Genomic DNA, 7636 nt, shown 5'->3' on the forward strand with positions numbered 1-7636 from the left:
GATGTGGGAGAGGCCCTAGGCTGCTGTGCTCTTTCCTACTCCACGGGATGGAACTGATAAATGATGGGGAGGAAGCAGTCTGCTGTTGAGCCCCCCAGGCCTGGCCAAGGGGCAGGAACCCAGCATGATTAAGGGTGAGGGGCATTGGGCAGTTGAGGGAGCTGGCCTGGTCTGGGCCCTGGGGAATTCCAGCCTAGAAGAGCCCATTGGAAGCACATGTGTTTAAAGAGGCAGAAAACCCATAAAGCTGCTTCTCCATTCTTTGAGCTCAGCTTCTGAAAAATTAAGGGTCTATCACCAGGAACCCCAGGGAATGTGTCCCTTTATCACCAGAGGCCCTCATGGCACAGGCCAGTCATGGCTAGGAACTACAGTGGCACTCCCATTGGCACCAGTCTCCCGTTCACTTGCACCTCAGGTCCTGAGCGGAAGTGGATGAAGATGATGGTGAAAATGACAATATTGTTGTAACTGAGGCTGCTGCTACTGTTAGCAATTATCAAGGTGTCTCCCACACACCCTGATAACCACTTTTATCTGTTTACTCTCATGCATTCTAACCATGTAAAGTAGGTAGGTACTAGTCTTGTCCTAAGTTTTAGAAAGGAAACAGCACTGCAGAAGATGAAGTGACTTGCCCGAGGTCACCCAGATAGTGAGCGCAGAAGCAGCTTCCAAGGCTGGGATCGTAACTATTTGTTTGATTCATGACCTCCTTCTTCGGCCCCTGGGAGGAGGAGGGAGGCAGCGTGCTTGTGGCTCTGGCCCGGTCCCCTGGGTGCCACCCAGTGACCGAAGGTTACCAGGGTTGGACCATGGAAACAGTGACCCCTTTCCTGGGAGCCGTTGCGACACTTGGCGGTTTCCTGTACGATGTGTCACAGAGTCCTTGGGGTCTGGTAAGCAGTGAAGATCCTGAGATTTGGGGCCAGAAGCACGAGCCTGCCTCCTGACTTACTAGCTGTGTTACTTTGACCCTTCATGTTGTATCTCTTGATGTTGGCTCCCTCCACCTGCAAAATGAGAAAGAAGAACATGGCCTTCCATTACCTACCCAGAGAGATAAAATGTAGACCGTGAAATCACTACAGCCAGGGGTCTGACCAGATAAAAAGCAGAGGGAGCGGGTGGGGGGTTGAGAGGGGAGGAGGGGATGGTAGGAAGGGAGTGTTAGGCTGGCATTACACTGCTCTGCTCCCAGGTCAGGAGAGTGGCCTGCAGAAATCGGGATTTCCTTTCCTGACAGATGACAGCTAATTTGCACTAATCCATCTACCTGTAGCAATCACCTGACGGTGACCCCAGGAGACTTTGGTGAGGACACGGCAGAATGGCTGCATCTTCCCAGGAAAATCCCACGGGCAGAGTTGTGCTGGGTGCCAGATGACAACCAGTTTTTTGCAAGTGCCTTGTTTGCTGTCTTCCCTGTTGATGAAAGCTCTTCCCTGCTTTATCTCAGGCTTTTCCTAGTTGACTGGTTCCTGTTGCCCCAGCAACAGAGCAATAGTGGAGGTGGCTGCAAATCACTCACTTAATCAATTGTTGCACTTGGGCACTGTGCCAAACAGGGGTGGTTACAACAATGATAGACTTAGTCATTGCCTGTAAATATATATGTGGCTGAGATGGTCATAAACATGCACAGAATAGGCAGATAATAGGCTCCCAACCAATCCATCTTGGTTGATTAAAGAACTTTTGGAATCATGAAGATGTTATATAATTTTCCTTACAGTTTTTATCACTGAGTCTATTTTATTATATTTCAAACCTTGGCAAACCAGTAATTTACATAGGCTGTGTATGGCCAAGCTACCTCCCAGCTACCCCATTCCTCAGCTGTTTATAAGGAGTTATCAGTAACAGTATATTTGTTCCGTTTGGGCTGTGCTTATGGCTCTGTCCTGGAACATTCTGTAGTGGTTATTTTTTTTGGAAACACCGTTTGATTCATTATCTCTTAGCAACAGAACTCTGAGGGCTAACAGCCGAGGAACACTCCCAGAAGATGACTGTGACTCGTGGGCAAACCCACAGCAGCCGAGCTGAAGCACCCTCTGATTATGGGTTTAATTGTTTTAGGCCATCGTACGTCACCAGTACCCATCATGGGCCAAGTTTGTTTTGTTATATGCTTGAGAGCATTTGCTGCAGCAGCTACACAACTGGGGCCTGGGTGCCCGGAGCTATCAGACTATGCTCCTCCTTGGTTCAGGTCCAGATCCAGGTCCTAGAGGGTGTGTCTGACAGGGGAAGAGAAGAAAGGCAGGAGCAGTGACCTCATGCTCTGTGCGTGCCTGCACATTATGTCCTTACAACCCCCGGTGCAACGGTATTAGGACAGTCCTCCCGTGTGACAGCTGAGAGTGGCAGCTAAGGCAGGTGACGTCACCGGCTGTGCTTACAGGCTGGCAGAGGCCAAGGCAGGATTGAAATCCAGGACTGCTCAAGCCCCCAGCCTCCACTCTTTTTCTTTTATTAACATTTTTTTTTACAAGAGTTAATTTTACTTGTTCAAGGGCTCATATTGTAAGCACTAAACCAAGCATGGTCTTTGATTCTGTGAGCACTAATTCACACACCTAGGAAGATAAAAGCAAACTGTGATCCGTGTACATGGATGAAAACTATATGTGGCTGAGATGATCATAAACGTGCACAGAATACACAGAGAATAGGCCCCCAACACATCCATCTTGGTTGCTTAAAGAACTTTTGGAATCATGAAGACATTATATAATTTCCATGGTTACTCACATTAGAGTTTCTGAATGTCTACAGCCTAGACCCTATAACCTAAAGGTCAAAAGTTTTTTTAGTCCTTCAGGGTGGCCCACAGAGTGTCTGCACTTTTCCTGAGTTAAGCGCCTTATCATCAGCCTCCTACTTCTAGCTGATAACACTGGTTAACCCCCAAGCACTCAGGATCCTTGGAAAGCTCAGGAAGACTTCATTCTCAGGGCTATACTTCCCCTTCACCATCGCGGACACTCGGTGAATCCTGAATAGATTTTTCCATGTGGATTCAGTGAAACCAGTCACACTACATCCATGAGTCCAGCTGGTGTATCCTTTCAGCTTGATGACTTCATAGGTACTTTCAACACCATCTTATGTTCTTCTTCCCATTTTTTACTATCATTTTCCATTCTCATTTCTGGATTCAGTTCCTGGAGAGAAATGCCTGCCACATTCACTCCATTCCACATAGCCGCACTTGAGATGCCATGTTCTCCCCAAATCCATTCATGGCAGCTGCTGGGATGAATGCCAAGTTTTCAGCCATAAAATAGCAAAATCTAGCGGATTCCAGATTACTCCCACTCCTAATCACATGGTGCTTAGGTGATCCACTTAGTTTTCAGGTCACATATGTGAGAATATCCTCTGGGTTGGAAACCACAATTAGGATGCACTCAGGACTGTACTTGATGACCTGAGAAATAATGAACTTGAAGACATTAATATTCATCTGCACCAGACTGAGAGGACTCCCCCGCTCTCACTGGCAGGCTCCTGCAGTCACCACCACGATCTCAGAATGGGGAATCACACAGTAATCTTTATCTGTCACAGTTTTAGGTATTTGAAGAAATAAGGCCCCGTGCTGCAGATGCATCATTCCAAGAAGATACATCTTGGAAGATGTATCTTCCAAAGCATCCACAGGGACAAGTTCATCAGCCAGAGACTTTTCCAGAATGCTAATAGCATGTCAACTTGTCCAATACCCACTACAGTGATCTTATTGTTTGGGACTATTGCCTCTTCTTCTGCAACCCAGTGCCAATGTGTACAGTAGGAACAGGTGGGTCTTCACTGGATGTGTGATTTCCATAGGTTGTGCCCCAGAGTGTGGCACATGAGGGCCGCAGACCACAGACCACACACAGATCAAAGGCCACACACACAGTGTGGACATCCTGGAGCCACTGAGCCCAACCTTCACAGGTAACGTGGGGCCTGACAATCATCAGGGCCCACAATCCCCCTCTTACTCTGATTCTTTCTGATCCCTCTGCAAGGCTGAGACTATTGTTCTCCATCTGTGTGGAGTAGGAATAAAAATTAAAATACTAGTCACCACTTACTACAATGAGCCAGGAACTTTAGTTACATTCCTTTACTTACTCCTTAAAGCCTTATAAGGGCATGATATTGTTTTTCCCCATTTACAGATCAGACTAATTGAATGACTTGTCTAAGTCACAGAAAACAGGTTCTTTTTGTGACACCCACAGGAATACTCTTCCCCTTCCCAGAGCTCTATTACTCACAAGCAGAGGTGGACTTACTGAGAAACTGGGCCCCCTCACTCACACCAGCCCTGTCCAAGGCCCTCGAAATCTGTTTATATGGCCACATATTTTTGTGATATTTGCAAAAACAAGACATTTTTATATTCTTTTTCTAAAGGAGAGCCCCCCAGTCCACAGAACCTGGACTACTCTGCTCATGAGTATATACCTTCAACATCCTCTTCCTTCTAAAAAAATTTACCTCTTCCTTCTATCTCTTTCCCTACTTTGCTTGTTCTCCTTGGCACTGTCATTAACACACTGCGTACTTTATGTCTCCATCTTATTTATTGCACATCATAGGTACCACTCACTAAATATTTTTAGGTGAATGAATGCAGCCATTGTCCTTATGCTTAAAGCATTCATGTGTGGTAGGTTGTTTCCATATTATAGATAAGGATATAAAGATGTGAAAGGTGTCTCGCTCAAAGGCACCCACTTACAATTCCAATCCTCTTTCTCCTGCTCTGAGCTGACTTTGAACTTGGCCATGTCTAGGTTTGCTTTGGCTATGACATTACAATTTGCTCATAGACCAGACATCATCTCATTTGTGTTTCATCTCTGACTCCTCTCTCTCAACACGTTTTCCATACCCTCCACCCCAAATCCTATCAACCACCTCCCAAATATCTCTGAAACTTAATCACTTCTCTCTACCTCCACAGCCTCCACTACAGATGGGGTCTCTACCAGCTTCCTGGTGGTCTCTGCCCCTAGTCTCTTCCCCACCCAGCGGTGCTCCTCTACAGACCCAGGTTCCTTCCATTCTGTGACTTTGTCATCCTTGGGAGCTGTCATCTACATAGTCAAGGCTGGGTCATTGCTGCATCTCGGTTGGAGCCAGCAGGAAGGGGAGAGAGTTTTCTAGGCCTTGATTTGGTTCCAATTATCTATTGTTGAATAACACACCACCCCAAAAATTAGTGCTGTAAAACACCAATCATTTCATTATCTGTGAGAAATGGTGGGGAATTTGGACAGAATACAGAGAGGCTGACTTGTCTCTCTGCTCTACAATGGTTGGGGCCTCTGCTGGGCAGATTCAAATGACTGCGGGTGACACAAATGGTTGGGGCTGAATCATCTAGAGCAGGGGTTGGCAAACTGTGGCTCGTGAGCCAAATGTGGCTCTTTGGGTACGTACATGTGGCTCTGAAGTAAAATTGAAAATGAAAATAAAACTATCATAGTTTCATTTATAAAATTTTTAAAGGATATTATTCACATAATGGTGATTTCATTTGTTTCATGGTTCTCAAATAATTTTTAAGCTGTTGTGAGGCACAGGATTGGCTCTTTAGTCTCAAAAGTTTGCTGACCCCTGATCTAGAGACATCTTCACTCACTGGTGGTTGGCTGGAAGACAGGGTTCAGCCAGGCCTGTACCATGGTACCAACAGTTAGCCTCTCCAACTTGGTGGCTTTGGGAGAGTTGGACTCCTTTTATGGAGGCTCAAGCCTCCAAGAGCAGGTGTTTCCAGAGAACAAGGTGGAAGCACAGAGCCTTCTATGCCCTAGTCTCAGAAGTCACATTACTTCCCACTGTGCTCTTGGTTGAAGACTGCCTAGCTTCAAGTAGAGGGTGATAGATACCCACCTCTTGACAGGAAGAGGGCTCGAAATATTTATGTCATATTTTAAAAGCATCATAGACAGAGGGGCACATATCAGTCTCACTCACACTCTCCTGGTGAAAATGTAGTCATATGGCCTTGTCTAAATGTACAGGGCTGGGAAAACCTGTGCCTAGTTAGGTAGCCATGTACCCGGCTTCAACTACGTTACAATGGAAGATGGAGAATGGATTTGGGTGGACTGTTCACAGGCTGCCACAGTCTACTCCTCTAGCCACCAAAATATGTGTGTACCCTTCTCATATGTGCAACACACTTCTCCTCAAGGGAAAAACCAAAGTTGCAGTGATTGTCCCCACTGCTGCCCATTTGCTGAATGACGAACTGACTGGCTGTTTGCAGAGCACCTGTGTCCAGCCCATCCATTATGGACGCTTCATACCTTAACCTAGAGCCTCGAGGTGAGAAAGGATTAAACGAGGAGGCAACATCAGGTAACAATGGCCTGTTAGGATTGGAGAGAAACCTGCTTTTCCCTTTCTCTTGGCACTTAATTCAATCCATTTGCAGGGCAGGAACATCAATACATATTAAAAGTTGAAAAGAATATCTATCTCATTCTGCATCTAAAATTAATGCCAGATGGATTAAAGGCTCAACTGTAAAAAGAATAAACCTACCAAATGCTAGGGAGAAGGATAAGGGCAGACAGTTCACAGAAGGCAATAAACAAAAGGCCGATCATGGTACAAAGAGATGTGTTCTTGAGAATGAGGGAAACAGGAACTCTCACACATCGTTGGCTGGTGTTTAGGCTGATCGTTTTTAGAGGGAGGATTTGGCCATATCTTTCAAGTTGTCCAATGTTCAATCCCCTTTTATCCAGTAACTCCACTTCTAGGTATTTATTCTACAGGTATACAGAATTCTCGCACTCGAGCATACTGTATATCAAGAACATTCAGTGCAGGCTTGTTTAGAAGAGCTGTTGTTGGAAACCACCTAAATGTCCATCCATGGGAAATGAGTAAGTAAAGTGGAAGCCCATGCAGCTGTTAAAAAGAAGACAGTAGATTTATTAGTACTCACATGGAAAAGAGTCCAAGTGGAAACTACAGGCACATTGGAGAGCCGTATGCATATTAGTGTAAGCTCATTTGTGTTCAGAAAGAAAACAAGCTCGTGTAGTTCATATAAAAAATACCTGGAAAGATTCATAGGAAATTTTCACAATGGTTACTTCAAGGGGCGTGAGTTTAAGGTTGGGGGGAGCAGAAGGGTGTTTACTTTTTGCTTTATGCCCTTCTCCACTGTATGGATAGTTTTGATTGTAAAACATGTATCACTTTTATAGGAGAATTGAATTCAGAATTATTCCCATTCCAGAAATAATTTCCCATTCCAGGAATGGGAAAGAGGTCAGAGGGCTCTTTAACTGTATGTATAATATTAGGTTTCTAAATGAAATTGAAATGATTAAAATTATAAATTTTATGTCAGTATATGTTACCACAACAAAAAGAAAAAAATTTGGCAACATGTTAAGAATTGATAAAGCTGGTTGGTGGGTACCAGGCTGTGCATCATATAATTCCCTATGTTTTTCCAAATATTTGAAACATTTCACAACTTAAAAACAATTTTTAGAGAAAGGATTCATTCAGTACAACAAGGTAAAATAAATGAAAAGATAGCCAGAAAAATGAAGCGAAAGGAACATAAGGGCAGTAAAATAAACAATGTTATAGCCCCAACACT

General features: G+C 44.7%; 1 pseudogene; it reads right to left on the reverse strand.

The window, feature by feature from the left end:
- Positions 1-3074: 3074 nt before the first annotated feature.
- LOC109371564 (L-lactate dehydrogenase B chain pseudogene) lies at positions 3075-5693 on the reverse strand (annotated as a pseudogene).
- Positions 5694-7636: the final 1943 nt, after the last annotated feature.

The sequence above is a fragment of the Hipposideros armiger genome, unplaced genomic scaffold (assembly GCF_001890085.2).
Source record: "Hipposideros armiger isolate ML-2016 unplaced genomic scaffold, ASM189008v1 scaffold_581, whole genome shotgun sequence".
NCBI lineage: Eukaryota > Metazoa > Chordata > Mammalia > Chiroptera > Hipposideridae > Hipposideros > Hipposideros armiger.